The sequence below is a fragment of the Catharus ustulatus genome, chromosome 1 (genome assembly GCF_009819885.2).
Source record: "Catharus ustulatus isolate bCatUst1 chromosome 1, bCatUst1.pri.v2, whole genome shotgun sequence".
In the NCBI taxonomy this organism is placed as follows: domain Eukaryota; kingdom Metazoa; phylum Chordata; class Aves; order Passeriformes; family Turdidae; genus Catharus; species Catharus ustulatus.
The window spans coordinates 116,740,866-116,754,744 of record NC_046221.1 but is presented as its reverse complement, the minus strand read 5'-3'; the positions used below and the strand labels follow the sequence as shown (position 1 = coordinate 116,754,744).

Here is a 13,879-nt window from a genome sequence, read left to right as displayed (position 1 = left end):
TACCTGCATCCTAATCCTGATTTTCTCACATATATTATTCTCTAAGACTTTTATTATCAACCTTGATACTGCTACACTAAACAACATGTTTGTTGTCTGGTCATATTCCAGTTGGATTCTCATCACTATGTGAATTGAATAGGTAAGTTCTGCTGGGATGTGATGTTGTTTCAACTTTTGCAGAGGAAGGTGAGGGAAGGAAACAAAGTTTATTAGGCTTCATGTGAACAGTTATGGCTTTCTCCATCTAAAGCTACTTTAAATTATTTCCTTATCCTCTAGATGGTTGCTTCCCTAACATCCTCATTCTTCCTTAAGCTGTAGTGGTTGATCCATCATTGATTCGAGCAGAGAAGTTATGGATTCTCCATCCCTGGGAGTGTTCAAGGCCAGGTTGGATGGGGCCCTGAGAAACCTGATCTAGTGAAAGTTGTCCCTTTCTGTGGCAAAGGGGATTAGAACCAGATGACCTTTAAGGTCCCTCCCAACCCAAACTGTTCTGTGATTTTTATGAATCTTTGCATGACTCAAATGAATTAAGAGAGATATTGAGATATTAAGGAAAATCTGAAGGCTGAGAAAAACTTGAGGTATTCTGCTTAGTTATACCACATGTCGTGTATGAATTAGCAGGCTGGGAGTGTGCCCTCACTGAGACTGTGAAACCTAAATATTCTGCTAGGATACACTGCAAGGGCAGTGCACAAATGCACACTATAGCATAAAACATCCCTAATTGCTCTTTAATAGTCTTCCTTTCAAATTTATTTTTAAAAAATATTGTTTAATTATCACAAGGAAATATGAGAAATTTTTATTGCTTACTTTACAAAATATTTTTATATAGAATATTTGAATAACAAAATAGCAGCGCAAGCAGATGAGAGCATAAAATTATCAGATTCTTGTTCTTAAATGCTAAAAGCTGTGGAAGAACCAGTACATTTTTTTAGTAATTTTTTCTTAATGTAAATGAGTTGAAAATGCTTGCACACTTATGTTTTCTGTGTTGGCCTGAAATAATTTCAGCTTATGTTAAGGTGTCTTAATGGTCTAATGTTCATTAGAAATCCATCAAGGAAAGCAATCTACTGGCCATAAATCAAAGGATTCTAAATATTTATGAAGCATTGGACAGTTGGAAATTTAAAAGTTAAGAACATGAGGGGAAAAAAAGAGAATTTGTGCAAAAAATAAGAAATAGGTAATGCCAGCAATATAAATATAGGACAAAAACTTTATTTTTCCACTTAAAACATGCCTAGAAAGTGAACCTTACTATTAATATAAGTCTGTCTTTAAAAAGACATTTCAAATTTCAAACTGTTTCAGGCTGAAATTTATCAGCTAACTTTTTTTTATTTTACTTGAAAAAAAACAGCTAAAATTATGCAAAAAGAAAATATATACTTGGAAAATGAGGAAGATTCTGAAATTATTTTTTGTTAACAGAAATCTCTGTTCCCAAAACATTTTGGGAAAAGCTTTTATGATGTTTTCTTTTCATTTTTGATGGTTATAAACATAGAATCTGAAATACTATTTTTCTCTATTTTCTGTGAATTCTTTTAAGATATGCACATGTATTTGTAGCTTTTCAGTTTATTGTTTCCAGTGCAGAAAAAAAACAATCACTTTTTTTTAGTTCCCTCTTCCTTTGAATTCTGCTTGTATGCTGGTTTTATTTATCTGACAGATTATCATCATTATTCCACCAGAAACTTTGGATTTTATTGTCTGGTTTCAACAAAGTCATCTGAAGAAAAAGTTCTTGAAAATAATTAAATTTTTACAAGTTTTGTAGAAATTGATGACTGAGTTGAATAAATACATCCTGTCAGCATGAAAACATTCCTTACTACATCCCAAAAATGCCATATAAGAGGTCTGGGGAAAGGGAGGGGATATAAAGACGAAAGAAAGGAGGAGTTGTGTCCAGAGTCCTCATAAATGGTCCAAGTCAGAGCTCATACCTTAACACACCAATGTAAATCAATGATGGTTCACAAATGGGTAATAAACCAGGCTTCATTAGTTCTGATGTTGATGGAACTACTTATTGGGATTATTGGAACATTTTAAAATTAGTGACAGCTTTCCCAATTTATTATTTTCAATTTCATTGATATCTTTCTTGATTGACCGAATTTTTATTTCATCGTACCTATAATAATGGAGAGAGAACTTACCTGTTTAGAAGTATTAATTGATAAACTGAAAGAGGAAACTCAGATTTGTAGCAATTTGTAGAGACAAATCAGGGTTGGGGGGTGAGTTCTCAGAAAGCAGATTTGAGAAATATTGAGACCATGTTGTATGCTAAAACTTTACAGAGATCATAGAAAGACTGGAGACATTCACAAGAGAAATCCTTAGAGTATTTCCTACTTCATATATAATCATTATTGCTGTGGGTGTGTCCTGGTCTTTGTCCTTCCACATGTTTGGGAATTCAAGTGCATGTGAAAGTTCAGATTCAAGTCTCAGAGAATGACAAATTATGAAAAGCTCCCGGTAATGAGGGATTCCTGGACCTCTGTTTATATCTTCAAAGGATGACCTGAAACAATCCTTACAGAAGGAAATATCCTTTCATACTGCCATTTAGTCTAGTCACAGGAAATAATGAGTGTAAGCTAAATGTAGTATTCAATTCAGAAGAAATGCATTCTGCATCTTGCTTTAGTACAAAAACAGGATTCTTCTTCTGATACAATCCTAGATTTCTGTTTATTGCTTTCGTATGATAATTTAACTCTTAAATGGACTTTCTGGAATGCTATTTTATAGAACCTTTACATTTTCTCAATTTACTTTCAAAATCACCAACATAGCATCTAACATATTAGATCTTTATGAATAAAGCAATTACTAATCTCTCCTAAAAATTAGAAGTTGTGTCTATTCCTCCTATGTGTCACTGAGTGCAAGGATAAAGAAAGAAGGTTTTTCGTATGACTTTTTATTTTAAAGTCTCCTTTTATCTTTTCTGGAGTTACTGGTTGAATAAGAAATTTGTTTTAAAGAAGGCTTGCAAATAAATATAGTTGGGGAGTTGCCATTAAGTGCTATGAGAGATGCAGGATATTTGGTTCTGCTCAGAAACCTTTAAAGTCTTCAGTCTGCCACTAATTTTTTCCTTCATGTTACCTGTCCTTTATATTATGTTAGATATCTTAGAAGCTGAGGAAAAGCACTGCATTTAACCTGATATTAACTCAATTTCCATTAAGACTGAATATATCTTACAGATACTATTTGATAAAAAAACCTCAGGTCCTCATGCTATGTACAGCTGCTAAGTGCATGAAATCTTTAGAAAATATTCTAAATAATTAAATAATTTAAAACAATAATTAATTTCAAAAATTAAACACTTAGTATGCTTCTCAAATGGGGCAGAGTTCCTGAGTAAGCTGCAGAAGTTGTGATATAAGTTTCAACACCAGCACATGAAGTGGGCTATAGAACACATTGCACCAAAGAATTGCTTTCACCTGCAGTCCACTTGCTTTTCTGCCTGGAATATTTATGCTTTCCTTGCATCCATGCCTAAACTGCTTTGATTTGCAGAGTCACGTATAGCTGTGTATGCATCAAAACAATTTTGCTCCACATGAAAGGTATAGGAAGTCAGAATGGAAAAATTATTGTTTGGTTTCTTTAATTTCTTTCCACTTTCAGCAAACATCTGCTTACTCTTCACTGTTGAGATGAATTACTGTCTTGGCTTTACTTGTTTTGAAATTTATGTCGTTTTATAACCATAGATATTTTGGAAGGAATCAGCAGAGCCATTTAGTCTTTACCCTCACCAAAAGAAGATTGACTATTTATACACATTTTAAAAAACAAACAGAAAACCTTTTTAGGGTTTTCCATGTTTACTCTTTCCCTAGGAAAAGGGAGTAGTTAGTTGTCCAGTGACCTTTTGCCAGAATTTTAGGATGTGTTATGTTCTTCAGTTTATTTTTTTCTGGTAGAAAACACTTTTCCCTACATAATCCTTATTATGACCAACCTCTGAGGCAGGATAACTGAGATTCTTGTTAATAGATGTCTTGGGGTGAATTAGAGTGAAATAAAACTGAATGAGTGGGGGCTGCAGGGAAGCACCAGTGGTGTAGTGGTATCATGCAAGGTTCCCATTCTTGTGACCTGGGTTCGATTCCCAGCTGGTGCATTGAAAATTCCCAACTCCCACCCTGTGCTGTGCCTATACCACAGGTTAGGTGTGATTCATCAAGATGTATATAGGCAATGTATTTTGCTTTCTTCCTTTGTGCTTTTTTGTTGCTTGAATTTTGGGCAGGGCAGCTAAGTTGTTGTGGGTATTTTCTGTATAATCCAACAGTATTATTGAGTGGTATTTTAAGTTTGCTTCTGTTAAAGAGTTCACTTCTAAAAGTTTGCTTTTATGCAAATAAATTGTTTTACATGACCTAAGAAATCTGAAAATAGTAACTTGTAATTTGAACTTATCAGCCATATAGCTAACCAACATACCACTGCAGTGGTATGAAACATCCTATACATGGTCATTTATCATAAAAGAGATGAACTGAGACTCTTTGACCAATTTAACACTTTCAGATAAAAGGGCTGTCCTTGACACTTTCTTCTCATCCAAAATTGATAGTTTTATATTATATTTGGGAAGAGGGGCCAAAAAGGAGCTGTTTAGTATTCAAATATCATCTCCTTCAAACACAAGAGCCGTCCATTCCAATGAGTAGGAAGCCAGGCAAAAATGCCAGGAGGCTTGCATGGATGAACAAGGAGCTCCAGGCAGAACTCAGATGCAAAAAGGAAGAATATAGAAGGTGTAATATAGAAAATGGAATCAGGGACAGGTAACCTAGGAGAAATACAGCAACACTGTATGAGCATGCAGAGATGCAGTTGGAAAAGTTGAAGCCAAAATGAAATCGAATCAGGTAGAGATATCAAAGACAACAAGGACTTCTGTAAGTGCAGACATCACAAAAAGAAGACTACAGAAAATGTAAGCCCACTGCTGCTTAAAAAGGGGAGCCTGATGGCACAGGAAAAGGCTGCAATACTGAATTCCTTCTTTGCTCCAGTCTGTTCTGCAAGAGTCAGCCTTCAGGAATCCTGGGTCCCAGAGACTGAGGGGAAAGGCTGGATAAAGGAATGCATACCCTTTGTGAAAGGGAATCAGACCAAACAGTGCTTATTCAAACTCGATATTCATAATTCCATGGGCCTTGATGGGATGCACCCAGGAGTGCTGAGGAAGATTATGATTGGGACAAGTGCTTCTGGACTGGAGGGGGGAAATGTCACCCTTGTGCTCAAGAAAGGCAAGAAGGAGAAATCAGGGATCAACAGGCTAGTCAGCCTTGCCTCAATCCACAACAAAATGACGGAGCAGCTAATCCTGCAAAACATTTTCCAAGCATGTTTAAAAGGCAAGGCAGTCATCATGAGTAGTGTGCATGGATTCACCAAAGAAATGTCATGCTTGATCAGTGATCAAACAGAAGTGGTAGACAGGTAGACAGGAGGAGAAGAGTGGATATTGTTTTCCTGGTCTTACACTGTCTCCCATTAAGATCCTCAAAGACAAACTATTGGTCCAAGGGCTAGATGAGCAGACAGTGAAGAGAATGGAAAATTAGCTGAATGGCCAAGCCCAGAGGGTAGTGCTCAGTGGCACAAGGTCAGTTTAGAGGCCAGTGTTGTGTGCTGAAAAATTTACACAAATGAATGTTCTAATGTACAATCACGGCAATCTTACGGTTTAAGTATTTAAGGATTGTTAGTCATTAGTCTTAGAAATTAGGATTTTAGAGGTGAGTCAGATAAAGCCCCTGCTTATTTCCTGTCTTGCATCCTTTTTAAGATATATCTATCAAATATCACTTAGAAGTTCAGGTAGGCTTTCTCACATTCTAATTGAATCCTTCAGAAAACTGATGAATTTTGAGGCACAGCTGCATGGTCATGCTGATTCTTCTCCTGTGTATCAAGTTTTGCATTTAGAAGCAAATCCTTTTTTTATAGTAATTCAATTATTAATGAGTTATTCAATAATAATTCAATAATATGAGATTGCTTCTTAGGACTTTACAGATTTTACCTGTTTTGGAATTTGGGTTCTTTTTTCCCCGTACCATACTTTGTTTTCTGAGTAATCATAATAAATCTGTCACTAAGTCCTTCTGATCATCTGTTTGGCTTACTTTGTCTCTAGCAGACTTCCTGTCAGATGTACAGTAAATTCACAAATACAAGCCGCACTGAGTATAAGCCGCATTGCCGGGTGTTGGCAAACATTTTGTTTTTTGTCCATAAATAAGCCACACCTGAGTATAAGCCGCTCTGTCGTTCACAGCGAGGACCCGCATGCAACAAAGTTACCAATTAGTAACAGAACTGCGGCAGGGCGGGGTGTTTACTGGCTCGGCTCCGGCTGTGCAGGCTCGGCCCGCTCGGAGCTGCCGACGGGGCCAGGTGGCCCAGCCCGGCACTGCCGATCGGCGGGGCCACTCGGGGCCGGTCGCCGACTCTGAGCTCGCTCGCCCTGGCCCGACGCTGCCCTGTGGCGGCAGGCAGGGACGGAGCCCCCCCCGCTCCCGCAGCAGCAGAGGTGGGTGGGGACGGAACCCCCTACCGCCTCCCCGAGCCGCGGCCATGGCAGCGCAGGTGCCCCGCCACCTCCCCGAACCGTGGCAGTGGTGGCACGGGGCCCCCCCGTCTCTCCCCCGGGCTGTGGCAGAGGAGGGAAGGAGGGAGCTCTCCCGCCTCTCTCCCCACCCCCCGTGCTGCCTGCAGGGAGTCATGCTCCACCCGCTGCGCAACAGAGTAACAATTTGTAACAATTGCGAAATGCCGGCTTTTACTGGCAGGTGCTTGGCTTGGCACCCTGGCTGGCACTTCTGAGGTTGTAAATGTCAGAAAATTATTCGCATATTAGCCGCTCCTGAGTATAAGCCGCATTTCCGGTGTGGGAGCAAAATTTTAGTCAAAATGGTGCGGCTTGTATTCGTGAAACTACTGTATTTGAAAAAGTTCTTGGTTTATGTCTCTTGCAGGTTTTTCCAAATACTCTTATTTACCTCACCTGATTACATTTTTATATTTAAATTAGCAAATTTCAGGATCTTTTCTGTTTTCCTCTTTTAGACATATTTTCAACCTGATCTTATGATTGACTGATGATTTTTCCCTACCTCCTTCCCTGGAGTGGCAGAAGGGGATGGGGAATGGGAGATAAACCGTGGTCAGTTCATCTCATGTTGTCGCTGATGATACTTCCTCCTCAGCAGCACTCCTCATATTCCTCCCCGGTTCCAGTGTTGACAATGTTCCATAGGAGACATGAGACAAAGTCACCCATTAAATTGTCCAGCATGAGTCCTTTCCACAGGGTGCAGTCCTTCAGGAACAGACTGCTCCAGGGTGGGCTCTCCACAGAATTAGAAGTCCTGCTGGCAAGTGTGGTCTGTTGTGGGATCCTTTCTACACAGTTCCACAGATCCTTCATGCCATCTCTTCCAGTGCAGGATTCCCAGAGGTTCGCAGCTTCCTCTCAAGCAGCCACCTGCTCCAGCGTGGAGTTCTCCACATCTGCTCCAACATGAACCTCCATGGGCTGTAGGGGAATTTCTGCTCCATCACCTGAAGTACTTTCTCTACCTCCTTCTCCATTGACCTTGATGTTTGCAGAGCTGTTGCTCTCATATATTCTCAGTTCATTCTGTGATTGTGTAGCCCTGTTGTTGCCAGAAGCTTGCCACACAAACCCAACATATCTGGAAAAATCAGCAGCTGCTGATCTAACTGTTTTATTAGTGGTAACTGCCCAGTAACAAGCTGTGGGCAGGCAATAGATTTCCAATTGCTATTTTTGTGCATCTCTTGTGAGGAAGATGAGGAGGATGCAGTGACAATGGCTGTTCAGACCTTAAGCCAACCCTGGCTGCACCTAGAACCCTTGCACAACATAAAAGCATGGTCTTTTTCTTATATAAAAATTGATACCAGATAAACAGTAAAATTAGATACTTTCTTCTCATCCAAACTCCTTCTAATGACTGGAAAAGATCTCCTGTGATGTATTATTAGCACACCAGTGTGTAAAGCATCCTGAGAGCCTTCTCACAGTTGGTAGTTGAGTGCCATTGTGATTCACCATCTCTTTCTTCCTCTAAAGGAGACATATAATATCTCTTGGAAGAAATATCTTTACTATTAATACTCCTACACTTACCATTATGAAATAAAGGATTTTTGGGCTCCATTGTTCCTTTCTGCTCATCCAGAAATCAACACTCCCATGCTGTGAGTGTTCCGATGGATTCCAACATCTTATGGGATCAGAAGAAAAAGACAAAACTGGAGGGAGGCATTTCAGTCTTTTGCTGTAAGTCCTTGAGTCAGAACCCCATTTGGGTCCTTTTACAGTGGTCTCAGATACAAGAGATTTACTCTGAGAGCTGTCAAAGGCTATTTTTCTTTAGAACAGAATGCTGGATTTACTGTGATGACCAGAAGTCCTTCTGAGATTTTTATTTCCCTCTTTTTGGAGAGAGATATCTGAACCTTTTTTTACTTTCTTCTGAACAGTGACAATCTCCATTTACTTTTGTTACAAAACTTGTTCCCTTCCATTCTGTGACTTTGAACTGTGCAAGGAATCAGAATAGAATCTGATTATCTAAATGTCCAATTTATAGAAAAATAAGCCCTAAGAGAGACCCTGAATTTCCTGTTTGTCCAAGACATTAGCAGAAAATGTTGAATATTCCTCTTCTAAGCCCGCTGATGCACAAGGTGTCCATCACATGTATTTGTGATTGATGTACAACTTCCCTCTGATTCTCAGGCTGTGCTTTAGAGAAGGCTGAAGGGAACATTTCTGGGCCTGACTGACACAGCGTGATAGATTTGATTCCAAACATCTTCCCCCCTTTTTTTCTATTCAATGCTTATTCTTTTTGATTACTCATTGAAACTTCTTTCTCTTCACTAGATTCTTGAGCAAGATCCTTAGCGGCATTTTCAGCCCGCTTTTTACCTTTTACAGACAGAAAAAATGGACATTTTCCTAATAGGAAGTAAATTTGTTCCCAAGATGTGCTTTGGTTTTTTTAATTGTAGCTCATGTTTTGTCATCATAAAGAGACCTTGAGATTCATGTTGTACTTCTTTTAGGGTAGTTTTTAAGTTCTGTTTCAACTGAGCCTTTTTCTCCTATTTTTCTACCAAACCCTTATTTCTCTGTGCTAAACATTCACGTCCATGCTGTCAAGAGGATTTTTCTTCATATTAGAACAAAGTTTAATGATGATGTCAAAGGGCGTGAAAAGTACAAAAGCTATCATTTACTAGTGATAGTGAAAGTACAGAGCTGTTTAGATGAGACTCTATTCTCAGACAGCCAAAGGGGATCTTCTAATGCCACAAAGACAAGAAATGTTAGTGGTTTTCTGGGAAGCTTGTCCATTCCATCTAATCACCAGATTTTCACATATGTAGCTTTACCTAATATTGTGCCATTCTGTAGGAATTCAGAAATTACACAGCATTTCCTGAGTGAAAGACTCACGGTAACCATAGCTATATTTGTAGTCTATGATTTAAAACTGAAAAAGGATATATTTGCCACCAACCACTATATTTTGAAAAGAATAGGGACCTTAAGGTCTCTTAACATTCTATGAATCTGTGAAGATAGAGGAAGAGGGCTGAAGTGACTGGGAGACAAAGTAGCTGATTTAGAAATAAAGATACATTTCAAGACAGCCAGTAAGTAAAAGTAGTAGAGCCAGGACCAGTCCCTAGCATTTTTTTAAAATCTTTGTTAAAAAACCCCAACACTCTAGGCTTTGATCTTTGGTCTTTTTGAATATCTTTTTCTTAGGCAGGTGCTTGTTCCTTTTCTTCTTTTGCGAATTGTCTCTGAAAGCAACAGGAAGTGTGGGGAAAATTTAATTTGTTTTCAGTCTTCTGTCATAAGTGAAACAGAGTAGAAAAACTAGCTATTAATTAAGACAAGGAGTTTTCTGTAAGCCATATACTTGTTAGAGAACATTGAAGTATCAGCATCTAGTGAGTCTATGGAATTTAGATACAGTATTTTTTTATTTTTTCTCAAAGCCCAGATACAACAATTCCTGCTGCATCAGCAGGGAGGGTGTTTTGTTCCAGAATCACTCTGTAGGTTCATGGCTCTGTTATCCAAATGCCTGTGCATAGCTTGTCATGGAATATCATCTTCAGGTTTTTGGCGTTACTCTCTTTGAAGGGCTCTTGGCATAATCTGCATGCAGCAATACTTCCCCACTTTTGGATGAGAGATGGGGGTTGTTGAATGGTTTGAGTTCAGATAATGGATGATGTGGTAGTTTATTTTTAATGCAGGCTTAATAAGTCAAATTGAAAAATTAAAAAAGAAAGAAGATTCTTCTAATACCTAATAGTATTTTCAAAACAAGGCATTAATGGCAGTGACTAATGTTGTTAGCCCTTCCCCAGCTGAAACTAAGTAGAAACAATGTGACAAAGATCACATCATTAGTTCTGTGGAAACCTAGAGAGGTGTGGTGCGAGTTATACATCATGGTCTGCACCTGTGTGTTTTCTTCTGTGTTAAAAGCTTGGAGAAAGACTTTGCACAAGCAGATTTGTATGCAAGTGATATCCAAAAGATAGTGGTAATTTCCAGGGAGAAATTTTGCCTTGTATAAGGCTTTTAAAATTGAAATATGAATATCAATTTTAATATTTTAATATCTTCTAGATGGAATTTTAAACTTTGAATAGTATAAATATTATGCAATTCATTTAAGCATATTTATTAATGCAAAATTTTCCTTACTACATGTATTAATCATAGTTTCTTTCATTTAATATTTGGTGCTCATGTTAATGATGCAAATGAAATTAATACAACAGACAAGAACCGTTTTTCTTGAGATGCCAATTAATAATAGGCTGGATTAATGAAAAAGAGAAAAATGAGATATTGTAATATATTAGTTTCTTCTTCCTCCTCTTGTTAGCTGTCCTTAGCTGTATTTTGCATGAGGTAATGATAAAAATTAATAAACTTCTATTTTGCACCATGGAAACTATTTCTATATATATGTTTTATTTTAGAACTTTATTTAGTTTGTTTTTGTACAAGATGAAAATTGTTTTATGAAGAAACAGAGGTATTTCCTATTTTGAAATGGATTTTACCATTCAAAGCATACAGTATATAAACCTACATGATGAGAAAATGAGTATGGAAGGGAAAACCAAAATAAGCTAAGGAATGATTACTGTGAAAGTATTTAATGACTAGTGCTTTTTTTTCCTGACATCTATAGATGTAGCACAACTTTTGAATACTAGCACATCTATTTATGCATAAATTCTCAAGAAGGTCTCCTATTTGGATCAGGGTGTTCATGAGCTAGATAAAGAGCAGAAGCAAACTGAACAAGTGCAACAAAAAAAGAGAAGTATTATGAAGCAACAATTAAATGGTGTAGGGGTGAATAATTTAATGCTTGCATCAAGGTATGTTTAATGCTGTAATGCTTTTTTGAAGTATTTTTAATCTCAAAGGTTAGGCTGTCATTTTTACAGAGTTGCCTTGGAACTAATGCATACACACACTTTATGTACTATTTTCTGTCTCTTGCTTGAACTAACCTCTGGGTCCATAGCCTTGAGACAGCGTGAAGCGCAAAGCAGAATTGATATTGGGGTCATTGAGAAGTCCTTTGCTTTCTTCATTTGCTGCACTGGCTCAGATTGCTTGAGGGGCTTTAGAAATGCAATAAAGGACAAAAAAGATTCCAGTGTAATAGGAAGTGCCTGCTGATTGCATGTTTGCTCAGCAGATGGCATCTTCTTGTAAATGATGGCTCATATCTGCTGTATCACTTACTAAACTGTAATCCACGGAAGTGAATTACTGAATTTCATTACTGAACATTGTGTTTTGTATAAACATGTTATTAGAAGAAACAACCATTTTTATCCTAAGATTCTGTTAATTTTTATTACTCTTTTATTTCTGTCTTGTATAAACATGTTAGATAATACAGCATCAAAGATGAATCATGTAAATACATATATAAAATAATAAAAGCTTTCATGTTGTTCAGAGTAGCTTTTAGGAATCCTGAAATTTCTATGGGAAAATTCCAAGACTTCTTATATATCACAGAATCCTAAATTAAGCATTCATTCATTCACACAGGTTTCTAAATTTCACTGGGAAAATGAAGCTATATATCCCTCTCTGTAAAAGGTGATACTTTACCAAACTGCAGGTTTGCCAAGGGTTCTTAGAACATGTAGAAATGACAGATGAGTCAGCATGCAGATAATCATTAATTCTACAGTGTTTTTCAGGGAATATATTTCCTATACTTTTTTATTACTGTTTTTAATGCTGTTTCTCCTAGTAACTCTTAATAACTGCATCCATTATTTACTTGAGCAATATTTGATTTTGTGCTCTGAAGGAACAGGGGACTGCTAAGTGGAATAGAGCAATATATAAAGCCTATTTTATGAGATTTGTAGAGCTCTGAACTGGTAACAGCACTTGGATACCTTAAATATTGCATTTTTAGGGCCTGATTGTAGAAATTAAAGTTTTATAAAAGGGGTTGTCTTATTTTAACAGTAACTCATACCACTAGTTGTGCAGGACTACATTATATAATTCCTCTAATCACACTCTTTTGTTTTTCAGAAAATGTCTTTAAAGTTGTATTCAAATATATTATTTCTCTTCTGTGATTAAGACATTGTGTTGTTAAAGGCAGTGTAGCTTCCATGATGTTATGGAAGGAATGGCTATGATTAATAGTATTTTCCTTACAGGAGTAATATAGAGTCTCCAGCTTTCAACTGACCAAGCAATTCACTCAGTGCTTCACAGTTTGCCTATTCTAAGTCAAGCTGAATCACAATGAGGAAGCTACTGCACCATACCATTGAATTTGAAATGACTTAGTTTGGTCAGCTGACATTTAAATGTCAGAAAGCTAAATACCTAGATAACAGCATAGGAATGCTACCTCATAAAACACAAGTGGTCTTGTTCAGCAGCGAGGAAGGATGAAGAATATTGTCCATGTATTGATCAGTTGAATGACCAAGTGCCAAGAGACTCAGCTTAGGCAGGATAGTGGACTGTTAAGCACTACAGGAAGCCATTAAGTGCAGATATTCAGTCATATTTGGATCACAGATTATAGAGTATCTCACCATTCTTGTTTGTTTATTCTAAAAGCTGATGACAAATTCTCTCTCTTTTGCAATAGGTACTAGGTTGTACTGACTCAATGGCTAGCATTCCATGTGTTCAGAAGCCAAGATTTTCAGGTTTTGCTTGTCTTGGTTAAAAAGTCCTGAGAAAAGCACAGGAGATCAAAGATGTAAAATTCTTCATTGACAATTTTGTTTCAACAGAGCTCAAACATGGACCTGAGTCTTTGGTACAAAGCATGTCATGGTATGTTTTTGTGCATATTTGTATCTGGACACGATGTATTAATCATCTCAGGTTTTCCAAGTTTAAGGTCAGAACAGGTCATACGGATGTGCTATATATCACAGGGTATCACATTGCACCAGGCTCTCCTGGTGCCAAGCCTGAAACTTTTCTTCGGGGGTTTGGGACTCCCTATGGGCAGTTCAATTACATAGGAATTTGCATCAATTACTGCACCTTCATTTTCTTTCCAATGATTCTGTTTTTCTGCAAGAAACATGACCTTTTCATCTAATCCTATACAGATACTTATTACACATTACAAAGTTTGAAGGTCTTAATATCTTAAATCCTTGCACAGCTTCATGTATCCGTGATAGTATCTGTTACAAAAGTTTTAATTCCTAGCTT

The 13,879-nt window shown here is 37.5% G+C and overlaps 1 non-coding gene across 1 annotated transcript; it reads left to right on the top strand.

Annotated features, from left to right (window-relative positions):
• The first annotated feature begins 4,112 nt into the window (after nt 1-4,112).
• TRNAG-CCC lies at nt 4,113-4,183 on the top strand. Its single transcript has one exon. It is a non-coding gene; the product is annotated as a tRNA-Gly (tRNA).
• The last annotated feature ends 9,696 nt before the right edge of the window (nt 4,184-13,879 follow it).